This window comes from Lates calcarifer, linkage group LG14 (assembly GCF_001640805.2).
Source record: "Lates calcarifer isolate ASB-BC8 linkage group LG14, TLL_Latcal_v3, whole genome shotgun sequence".
In the NCBI taxonomy this organism is placed as follows: Eukaryota; Metazoa; Chordata; class Actinopteri; family Centropomidae; genus Lates; species Lates calcarifer.
This window is the reverse complement of record NC_066846.1, coordinates 10,206,430-10,219,165: the sequence shown is the minus strand read 5'-3', so window position 1 is coordinate 10,219,165 and position 12,736 is coordinate 10,206,430. Positions and strand designations below refer to the sequence as shown.

The 12,736-nt window shown below is 39.3% G+C and overlaps 1 protein-coding gene across 1 annotated transcript in view; it reads right to left on the bottom strand.

Annotated features, from left to right (window-relative positions):
• Positions 1 to 12,736, bottom strand: part of LOC108890918 (glucosidase 2 subunit beta) — a 116,524-nt gene that overhangs the window by 21,841 nt on the left and 81,947 nt on the right. The window lies entirely within an intron of this gene.

The following is a 12,736-nucleotide window of genomic DNA, read 5'->3' as shown; positions in this document are numbered from 1 at the left end:
ACAGCCAGGGAGAACAAAGGCAAAGTCAGAGGAAAGGGTACGACGGAAGAATAAAAAGAAATAAAAGTGTGCAAAAGAGTGTGGGAGGGAATCAGAGTGGTGGTAGTGACGCCATGCAGATGAATCACAGACCCAACAAGCTGCAAGTATGACAGATGATGACGTGCAGCAAGGGCGACACTGGGCGGAGGATACAAAGGATAAGAAAGAAACAAACGAGAAGATAAAACCTGCTGGGTCGCTGATTAAACCTTTGACAATAATAAGAAGGTAATGATGAGCAGCAGATCAAAAATGACTACACTGATCCTCCCATTCGGGTCCTGAACTCCACACTGCGTCTCTTTCTGTTCCCCACGTTCAATCTGTCACCATATAGCCACTTATAGCCATAATAAGTTGGTACCACTGTGTCAGTCTTTGGCAGGTGTTTCTGGAGCTGGAAGATATACAGTTAGAAAACAAATACCTTAGCCCCTCAGGCAGTATTTCAAGCTTCACTGGATCAGACTGCAGGCTCAGTTCACTCATGAATCTGGAGCAAAACTACTACCATATCAAACTCTAGGGAATTTAAGACAATGAAATTAGCTATAATATGCAAACATAAACCTCATCGCAGTCTACGTTTTTGCCGGTATAGAAATCACTATTAAGCTTTTGAGGCTGTACTGGGTCCAGTGGAAAAGTGCGATAAAAACCACCTGTGAAAAGTTCATAAAATGCCTCAACACTTTGAATGTATTTAGTTCAAACAATGTATGTTTGGCAATAATTTTAGTATTATAGTAAAATAACAACCACAGAAATATGAGCGACAGTCAAAATAAAAGTGGAACATGTAATCCACTCACTTCACCCCTGCCTGTATAGAAGCTAGTCTTTTCTTTGATAGCAAGCAACCTATTAAACCCTCTGTAGAATCAGTGTTGTTGCTTGGGACCAGTTGTAGTCAAGGAGTTGCTGAATGAGTTCAGTGGTATCACTGTGCATGGGATCACTGCTATCACAGTGTTCAGTGGCTAATACAGAGTGAATTTTAGGCATGGATAAACCTACATGTTTCCCTTGGTTTATCAAAATTTACTCAGACATAGTAACAGTCACAATTTCACTGATGCTTAGAATATACTCTGAGGTCTTACCTGTCCACACAAGCTCATGCATATGGACATAATAGTTATGAAGATGTTCTTGATCATTTTTGTCCGTACATCTACTTTCACCTTCTTTGAGTGTTTATTAACGTATTTTTACAAACAACAGCAACAATTCTTCCTGTGATGTATCAGCAACAAGTGTATCAATGGCATATATAGTTTATATGCACTTAATCAGTGAATATATATTCACAACTATGATATATTGTGATATTATCATCAACAGTTTATACACTGCTTCTGGTTATAATGCTTCACAAAAGGAGGAAAAATACATAGAGAAACACTGTAGTTATTATTAAAAACCATTTATTAAGTACATACATACCGCTCACAAACGCTAATTAGCAGGGTTAAAATAAAGTGTTATCGGGGCTTTGCACACCTATTACAGGCTAATTCTGGATGATTTATTTTTAGCGCCATCTTCACATTCTCAGATCTCAGTTAAGTCAGTGATTACAGTTATTACAGATAAGAATGATCACCAACACTGTGAAAATAAGACCTACATTGTTATAAACCAGAATTATCCTTGCACAATCCACTGTTAATTACACTTCTGACAGAGTCACCCAATTATTGTTCACTAGAGCTACAAAGGTGAAAAAGAAAAAGATAAGCATATTTATTCCTGAGTCCACAGAGATTGAGTGAAGAGAGGGAGAGAAGGGGAGAAAGAGAGAGCAATTAAGCCCTTCTCCCACTAGGCTGCTACGTGATGGCGTGGGTGGGGTTCACTGAGGGTGACACAGCAAACTACCGCAACGTCAACACTAGCTAATTGGTTTACAGGTAACACTGTGTGAACTCGACTGGCATGCCAGAGGTTAAAGGTGACTCAGCAACATACAGTGACGTGGTTAATTGTTTAGTAGCAAACTTTATGGAAAACCAACACTTTAACTTGATAATGTAGAGTAACCTCAGGTCACACATTTATCACTGGAATATGTCTTATTCACACTGCATTGCAAGTTATCCTCTAAGAGCTTTATTTGTTCATTCTATGTTCTCATGTTGTTGGTGATATTTTAGGACAAGAAAGAAAAATGTTTACTGCACATACATATAAATAATGAAGATCATATTTATGTTGAAAATAGTGCAGGTCAGACAAGGTAATGACTTGTAATATTCTAGCTAAAAAGTTATTTGTGTTTTTGTTAGAAAGACATAGCTGAAATACACCGTAGAAACAAAGTGTTACAACTTCCAAAACAAATATGCCTCTCTTTCTCCTGAGCTATGAGTAATTGTGTGAGATAAAAATAATAGAAAAATTAATTGCTTTAGCACCTTTTTCACGAAATGTGCTAGGTGTTTACAATTAGACGCTAATAACAGTCACATTTACAGAAAAAACAAGGAAATTTTACAAGCAGCGGCAATATGTGCAAATAACATCTGCCTGATTTGAATTGGAAATAAATTAAATTCATGTACTGATCATTTAGGGAGGGAACTCTGTCTGGCTGTTTTGTCTCAGTTTCTCTGTGTTACCTGGACTTCAACTACTAAAAATTCACACAGTGTAAGTACTGAAGAGTGACTGTCATGACTATGATAGTGTCAACTATTAGCTGTCCAGTGATGATCTGGTACAGCGCTGAAACTAAACATATCTCCACTACGTGCACATGAATTTAAAGGAATAGTTGGACATTTTGGGAAAGTTGCTTTTTTTTGCTGAGAGGTTTGATTCCATTCTGCTGTCTATATAAGATAAATATGAAGCTACAGCCCGTGGCCAAGTAGCTTAGCTTAGCATAACACAAAGACTAGAAACAGGCAGAAACAGCTTGCCTAGCCTGGCAGCCAGGATGTCACTGCACCCTGTCAAGGAACAGTCCCGCTTATATTCCAGGTTAAAACCACAACTAGTCGTTTACACACCAACAAATGAAACAATATGTGTTATTTAGTGAGCTTAAGAGGTGTGGAAAGGTGGATTTTGTTACCTTCAGCTGGCTCCCTGTTTCTAGTATATGTGCTAAGCTAAGCTAACCAGGTGCTGGCTGTAGTTTCACATTTAGCACAGAGATGTAAATGTGGTATAAATCTCAAACTCAGACACTAATAAATGTATTTCCCAAAATTTTTGGGAAACACTTTAGCAAATTTTTGGGAATACCTGGCAGTCCTGTGAGGAGTGACTGACATATTTATTCAGTGTGAACATACAGTAAGCAGAGTACCTCAAATTCACTCGCTCTAAATTGTGACAACACAAATTTTCTGACATGATTGACTGTTAAACTGTATCGCAGTTAGGTGGAGGCACCTGATATGGGTTGTAAAGGCGGCAGGGTTGTCTAGTGCCTGTCTGTCCTTTAATCAGCAGATCCAGCTTTAAGCCACTGTGTCAACAAGTCTACACCTTGCTGAAGTGTCGGTTACAGCTGTGATTGCACCCTTGTTACAAGTTACAGTTGGCCATAATACAACAACTGTGTCAGTGCCTCAATGCTATGTCGTAAGAAAAGTACAGAGGTGCTAAACAGAAACAGAAAACAAACATCTACTCTGAATAACAGCCATTATAGTGAAGCCTGCAATGCACACTGTGTACCTTCTTTTAACACTCTGGATAAGAATAAACTGGGCACCTGGAAAAGGGCATTCCCTGGACTAAACTCGGATAAGTGCTGATGAAGTGACTTTTTTTTCTAACTCACAAAAATGCAGAGCTAGTAATGCCACAACATATTTTACTGCGCTTGTTTGTGGCTGTTTCTCCTCTGATTTTGCTGTCGTTTCACTGGTTTAATGTTAGCTCACAATGATTTTCTTTTATTTTACAGCAAATCAATGTGACATCTGGAAATTAGAAGAGCATTTATGTGTGTGTTTACAATATTTGTGGGGTGTTTTTTTGAGCAGAAATATGGATGACTCAGTATTAATATATTTCAAATGCCCTCAATCAAAATTTTGCAGTGTAGAGGTCCTATCTAACACACACACACACACACACACACACACACACACTCACAAAACTACCTCAGTTGAAAGACAGATATATGAAATAGAAGAAATTATTCATTACTGTTTTGCAACAAGGGTAAAGTCTTAATTCCTCAAATAGCAATATAATAAAGGCAGCTGCTCAATATATATAATATATAATCACTGCACTGTAGTTACTATGCTTTTATAATAAGAGGAAGCCTATTTATATTTTAGGAACAACTGCCGTGTCTTAATACAGTGGATATTTTTCCAGGAGTGCATTTATGTAATATAAGAGCACCTACTGTAGGAGATGAAGGTGGGAGCGAGGCACTTTGATTTATGTCTTTATGGTGAAAAAGTTCTGCAGTGTTTGGATCTCTCTCTCTCTCTCTCTACAGTAAAAGTATGAGAGCACAGCCCTGATGAGAGTCGTACTCTTAGTGCTCCTAAAATTCAAATGGTCAGCTCATCAGGCCTCAAGTGCAATTACGGAATCAAATTCCAATAGTGTAACTAATATTAGGAGGACTACTTAAAACTCTATCATGACTACTGTGAGGTTTGGTCAGAGCAGTTCCTTTTGCTTGATACTTTGCTGGCAGCCCAAAGATAGCAGTTCATCTTTCCAGAGCCAGTTCAAAAGAAGACACTCGAAGTAGGCCATTTTTCAGTTTACCTTCATTTTCCACATGGAGAACCACAAATTCAACTCTGAATAAAACACTATACGGTGTTTTTACCACTAGTCTGACTGAAGTTCACTTTCCTGACAGCTCATCATATTTTGACCTTGAGAGCCAATGCACAAGGTTGATATATACATTTCTTTTTATCTTATGCTTTGCTTTTGTGAAACAACAAGAAGGAAGGTGAATGCACAGCAGAGACTTCTTTCCCACATAAATTACCCAGGAAAAAAAATAATAATAACACAGACTGAAAGAACCTCTCTCCCTCAAAAGATGCCTCCATTTATATACGAAAAATGGGAAACAAAACAAGACAAACTTGAAGCCAATTTAGTTTTAGAGCCATCACTAAGGGCAGTGAGGCAAATAGCCTCTGGCAGATCATTTAAAGCTGCATTCTCCCTGCTATCTCTCAAGATGTTATATTATTATTGCTGCTATTTTCTTCTCAAAATAGGTGAAGGTGGAGGCATGTGGAAGATATGATAGGAATGAAGGGACATCAGCTGGTCTTTGAATTATAGAATGATGCCTTAAAAATGTTATGATTTGCTATAAGTCTTTTATAGGATAATAATCTGATGCAGCAGTGCTGTAAAATTAGATCATACTGTCATGTTAATATTTCTTTCATTTTCTGAGTAGAAGTTACATAAATTAAAATTTGCCATAAGATTTTCAGACGAATTTCACTGTGAGTGACCTTAAAGAAATTAATCAGCAGGCTTTAATCTTTGACATGCCTAAAGGGACTTTTCCCATAAAGTGATTAACAGTAATGTATGGCAGAATGTAAAGAATGCTACGTAGGTGTGGAGCAAGTTGGCTGAAAATAATATTTTACACTTTTCCTCCACAAAGGTGTAAAAAAAAGGCTCCTAACACTAAAAAGTGTTAGGAAACCTACTTCAACATAACTTAAGGTGATAATTAGAGTTCCCACATTAAAAGTGAAAAAACAGAACTGGGCCAACACACTCAGGCTTTGAGACTTCGGAGAATGACTGTGAAACATCTGCTCACAAGACACTTGAGCTCACTTTTTAAGCCTCAGTTCTGCACAATAAGGGCAACGTTTAAGAGACACACTAAAAACAACAGGGCACGTGACTCTGAGTGTAGCTTTCAGTGCTTGCTTGATTTATTAACACCAATTCAAGGATGTTTAATTTTTACATCTTCAAAATTAGAAACTAGAGCTATACGGCATAATGGGGATGCCCCGATCTTGCTTTTAATCCTGTTACCAGTGCCGATAGTTGAAGTCTGGGTTTTAGCCATGGATGTGGACACTCGTGTCTACATACATTTGGCATGTTTGGGAAAAAATCCCTGCAGCCAGGTTCCAAAAAACTTGTGAAAACCCTTCCCAGGAGGCTTGAAATGTTCAGTAATTACAGTGTGTCCACATACTTTTCGCTGTGTACCGTATGTGTAAATAAACATTAAGGCTGCGACTTGAGCTTGGAAATATCAGTTTGACATCAGCAGCTGGAGTTTTGTCAGTTGTCATGGAGATGACTGATTTGATACACTCAGGTTACATGACGACAGCTGAGCCATCTCCACTACAAATGAGCGAGTGAATACAAGTTAACTCCATCCACTGGGGAAGACCATGAGATGCGGCCGAAAGGTCTGGAACAAGCAAGTACATGGACCTTATGTTAAGATTATTTTGTCAAACTATGGGTGGAAATGTTTATATATTAACACTCCTTCATACTTAGACAGATATCATCTCTTCTAAAGATGATGAGATAACACCATTATGACTACAATTTTTATTCCCAAATATGACTTTGTAATAGGATGTAAATGTTCCATTTCAAAATGACTCCCTCTCAAATGTCAGATGATGAGATGAAGTTATGGGAAGCAGCCTTATTTCCTGTCTCTGTGTTGAACGTTTGAACAACACGGGAGACGTTTCTCTCTCAGGGTGAGAAGTTAAGATGTGGATCCTCTGGCTGTTAAATATCACTCTTAATTATAGGTGTTTTGCTGTTGTTAATTAATGGGAGTTTGGAATTTACTCCAATTTACACCAAACCATTGCCACCCCTCAAAACACGTATGCTGTAAGAAATGCTCAGGGTCACAGGTTGGCAGATCAGAGCCATCACAGCTACTGCTAATGTAACTGGAAACTCCTCAGTAAAAACAAAGACCTAATGTCTTACAGGGTGCAAAAAAGTGTGTTGTACTGTGTGTTATAATAGAAAGTGCATTTAATGTCATATAAACCACTCTACTTTTGCTGGGCTGCAGATGCAACACGAGATGAACGCCACTTTCTAGAAGCTGAAACCTCCGACTCATTACAATGCATCGTCTAAAAGAAAAAACATTTGTATATGTAAGACAGTCATTACACTTTAATTGAAGTAGTTACAGTTGCTGAGGTAAATTATATTAGTTTTGATTAGATAAAATAAACTCTGTTAAGCTCACTAGGAGGTTCAGGTTGTCACAGCAGGAACTGTAAGTGAGACACAGCAAGAGAAGAAATATTATATAAACATTGCATAACACTGAGATTCTAATTTTTACACAGCAAGACACTGCCTTTGCTCTCTTTTGGGGTTCATTGACTTTTGGGTTATGCTTAATTCTGTCTGGGGTCTCTCTGTTAAACCTGTGGACGATTTCATTGTTTGTTTTAGTTCAAACCAGAGCCAGCTCGTGATTCCACAGTGCCTTCAACTCACTTTAACTGGTCTTATTTCTAAAATAACTAAAGGGAAGGATGGTGGTTTGGCAAATGTGTCCCCTAGATATTACATTTCTATACAACTAAACTGCAACACTGAATATGTTTTGTAGCAAATGTAACTGCGACCAAATCATGTTTTCTATTAATGTAATGGGAAAATGTTGATACTGAACATATCAGCAACATGTTCACAGACATGTACAGGTACCTGTCCCCTCGGCCAAGCTGACCCAGGCACACATTACGCAGGCACAGGCTCCACTGCTGCTTCATGGTTTCCTTCATGGAGAGGAAATTAAGCATAATTGCAGCTCATGTTTTGGTTGCTAGGTTTGGTATTGTGGAAGGTTATGTACTCTCTGGCTAACACGCAATGCCTGTGCAGCAGCAAGCAACTGAAAATTTAACTTGAGCTGCTACAGTACTGTGAAAGTAGGACAATAATGACAGCAATCACAATGATTAGCTTGGCTCTAAATCACCTCATTCTGACTTAGACACAGGAAGTGTCGGTGTGCCGTGACAAGCTGGGATAAACAAGATATGAAAAGTTGACCCAGACTGTTTTAGCACAGCCAACCCACAGATACTCTGCTCACTGCCCACTGCTCCAGCCATGAAGTTGGCAGGGTAACAAAGACCGATGAGATGTGTTGATTTTATGACCCCAACAGACACCCAAGCACTCACTGCCAGCCCACTGGTCTACTGGACCAATGGAAGGACTCCTGCTACTTCAGATGGCTACCCCTGCTGTGGACTGGGCAGACTCTCCACGAGTTCAGTTGCTTACAGGAAGGGGCCGGCGTCTTCACAGCCAAAGGCTTTGTTGAATCACAATCAGTTGAGGGAGGCAGTGATTCACCAGGAAGATAAACTGACTGTGCTCTTCAAACACGGTTTCGAGGAAACATTAGAAGGACCATGTCTTATCCAGACTTAATAGAATGCATGCAAATAATGAACATCAAGTTTTGAAAAAATACCTCACACAGGAAGGCTACAGAAAGAGTGTAAATCTAATGAAAAAATGCTACAGGCTGCATTATGGGAATTGTAGGATGAAGTGTTGTTGGAGCTTAGCCAAGAGCAGAAACAAAAAAATCAGGATATTTCACCTATGGTGCTCGGATTTTGACCATTATTATTTGTGCCTGTAGAGTTTTAAAGACAGAATTTAAATATATGTGAAATTATTATTTGTGATTATGTAAAATAAGCTTTAAAATGACTTTAAAGGGGAATTTTTAGTAGACTTTTTAAAGAATAAGTCTGGTAATACTCTTTTGTTTTTATCATGGCTGGTAAATCCCATTGAAAGACTAAAAACAACATCTGAGTATTTCTCCAAACAGTATCTGTGTAGTCAAAGCCTGATATAGCTGCTTCTTCGGTGCCATAGATCTCCATTGTTGTCATGTTTATTTTGAGTCCTGCTGCCGTAAATACCGGCTAGCACACCAAATCCCCAGCTATAAACAGTCCCTGACAAGTGCTCTATTTACACCTGTTTGAGAAATTTACAGAGCCTGGCTGTTTTTAGGAAATTATTTTTTTTTTCTTTTAAAATGAGAGTTTACAAACATTATCTGTTTTTTAAAGATTTGAAAATTATAGAATACCACCAGCTTTATTTTCTTAGCACATCAGCTTTTCCTGGATATACATACATAATACATGCTACATAATGCGTATCTTAAAGCAGATTCATGCAATCTCTCTGCCCCCCCTCTGTTATTGACAAATGACCAAACGTGACCTTTTGAAGCTAATTAATTGCATGAGCAGCTCATTAAGAGTAATGTTAAATTTCATGCTTTAATTTAACAACAGTGTCTGCGCAACATCTATCATAATTTGAAAGCTACTGGGTGTGACAAAGTGCTCCTGCTCCAAGGCATGGACCTGCATAAGCATCTACTGCAGCACAACCACTTATTTAAACAACATTCCAATTATGGTTAACCAGGCCTTCTGTCTCTCTGTCCCTTTGATAAACCAGGGCAAACACGGCTTTCATTTCATTTGCAGGCATGCATGCATTTGTCTGTTGTTTGCTGTTAGTCTTCTTTGCTTTTGGCATTACATAGCAAAAGGCCTTCATGATGAAGCTAGGCATAGTGAATGACTGTTAAATCATATTAACATTGAAAGCTAATTTCTTCTTTTAATAACTTTTTTTTTTCATTTCCTGGAAAAAAACTGACACGGCAGATTCTCTTAATAACGTTATTACCAGCGAGAAGTTCACTGAAATGTTTCCATTTCTGACAAATACTTGGCATCTGCAGGCAGACAGCAAATAACTTACTGTCTAAAGATCCCAATGGTCCTGTCAGCCCCTATTTGCAGCTAGATATTATTCATAGCACAGCTGTTATGAAATCTACAACATATATGGATGGCTCTTCGTTTCCACGTTACTCTCACGGCAGTCAGCAGACACATCTAGGGCTCCACACCACCCGCCTAGTCGTGGTTTATATCCAATTTGAAAGAGCTCACTCTAGGCTATCCTGATGGAGTCTCTTTCTTCCCTAGAAGAACCCAGTGCACTGTTAAGGCCATGTGATGTTCTACAGACAGTTGGAAGTGTCACTTGTGCTGCGTTATCCTTCTCTCTTCTCTGTCAAAACTGAACCACAGTGGCGGGCATGACTCACTGAAGTGCTGTACTTTATAATGACACGAGAGCGGAGGCTGAGTCAATCTGACCTGACAGTCTTGCATAAATCACGGCCCTTCGATTTAAGTTGCTTTGAGGAGTGTCAACAAATCCACAGGAGGAATATTAGACTCTGCTGTAGGTAGGGACTCCGCCTCTGAGAACTCATTATAGGGTGTCTTCCTTCATGCTGTGCCAGGCTGTGTTGACTGAATTGCCAAGCTTATTTCTGATTCACTGGCAGGAGCCTGCGTTTTAAATTCCCGACTCGTGATAAGAGCCCACCAGCACCCTAAAGACCATTTCAGGGGAAATACATGGATTTTTAATGGGTGAATTTTTGGAGGTGAGCTTCAATTACTTCACTGTGATGTAATGTAAAAAAAAGGTAACTCTGGGCTGGAAAGAGGTGCATGAAAGTACAGCAATAAATGCCATTAAATGATAACGCACCCGAAACAAGGCTCCTCTCTTAGCTTTTATTCCTGTTGTTTATGGTCTTTAGAGAAACTGATGAGACAGCAATGTGGAGAGTGCTACTACACAGTGTTTAGCTTCTAATCTTGCCGTTAATCATTCCACTTGAAAGTGTTCAACAACAAAAGGCTGTTGTCCCCCCCTCCCCCCGAAATCAAAGTAATTATATTTTTCCCTGGACAAACAAGAGAACGCTTCAAACCCTAGTTTGCAGAAGTGATTCACACCATCATGAGGCAAGGCACAAGCAAGGCTGAGGAAATAACTCAACAGAAGAGGTGCAGAGAAGAGAATCCTCCTTCGCAAAGACAAAAGGGGAAATCTCAGCTGACACCCTCAGATAGAAATGAAACACACTTTCAAGACTAACAAGTTTGGCCTGCAGTATATAAAAGTAAACAGGACTAAATCCAGTTCCTGTGCATCTCCTAAAAAGCAGCTATTTCTATTTCCTTGCTCCATAATGACGGTCTGCTCCACATGTCAGTCTCACCAACCGCTCCTCAACTGGTTACATTTGAAATCTTTATCCTGCCACGCCCCACGCCTGCACCAGTTGAATTCCATTCATTTAAATAATGCACAGCTATTAGTTATATTAAAGATAGGCAGCGTTTCAGCTTAGGAAACTTTTATGACTCCAGGCATTTTTTCCAATATTGGCTACCACTCAAGGAAAAAAAAAAAAAAGACAGAGAAATTTAATCAAACGTGAGAGATCTAAACACCAGGGAGGGTGGATGTAAGATGGTTTCACTCGATGATGAAGAAGCTGGAGAGAGAAATGTGTGATTCTGTTCCATATTGGAGAGGAACTGTATCTCTGCTAGTTCAGTCACTCCAGGGCATGGGAGGGAGTGCTATAGAAAGCCGTTGGTTTATGTGTCTGTCAGTGTCATGTCTTTTCAGGATCACGGTTCAAGGCGAACAGCAAGAATAAAGGGGGGCAGGGAGGGAAACTGGTACATTGCTGAGAGGGTGCTGGTAGGTCAAAGGACCTTCAACCGAGTTGACACTAGTGGATATTGTGCTCTTCAGTGATTTGAAGGATGAAAAATAACATGGAGTGCATGATGCCAACAGGCCAGGGAAAGAGAGGTAACAGAGCGCAGTATGGGTTTCTGTGCAAAAGGCTGAGGATGTGAGATTGAGAGAAATGGGCTAACTTGATACAGCTTCTAAGAACTGGATTAAACCTACAAGACTGTTATTTATGCTTTTGCCTTTGCCATTTATGGTTGAAATATTTTGTTTGTAGTTTACTTGTTTGCAAACTGCACATTGTACTTAACAGCTTTGTGATTCATTCTAGGACTGACTTCCACACCATTTTCTATTGTGAAGCAGGGCTTTTTGAAATGTTACCTGTCACCCCAACAACACATTTAGCTAATGATGGACTATGCTGCTTGGCCTTGGAGGTAATGATCCGGTTAACACTGTGTGTAGTAAGCTAGTTAGCCAAACATGCTAACGTTGGCAGATAAACAGAATGTTAAAAACATTCCTTAAACTTTTGCTCTGGTGGTTTTGGTTTTATAAAGACACAACCCTCATGTGGAGGAATCCAAAGCCTCACAGAACTGCCACGCCTAGTTACTGTTGTTCAGTTTGTGTGTTGTGATTGGCCAGTCACTGTTTGGGGGAGGGGTTTAATTCTTATATGCTGATGTAATACTCATCCATTATTGTTGTCACATTTTGTTGGTTCTTAGATGAATTTGTACAGCTCACCTCCACCTCTGTCTCTGCAACTTAAATAAATTACATTCAGTATCACAGAAGTACTACATCATATCACTAAGCTTCTCACAACCAATGTGCAGTGTTGTTATCTAATCTTGTCTATAGTAAAAAAGACTATGATAGATTTTTCTGGGCTAAGTACAAGAATTGCAACTTTCCTTTTCAGATTTTGCCTCCTAAATGGCAAACTAAGCAAACAAATCACTCTGGTGTACAAGGGCATGGGAAAACCACTGATTCCAAGGATGTCTCAAAAAATGTATTTGCAGTGCAGATCTCAGTGCAGATCTCAGATAATTTTCTTTCAAAACTGCAACCACCCACAGGC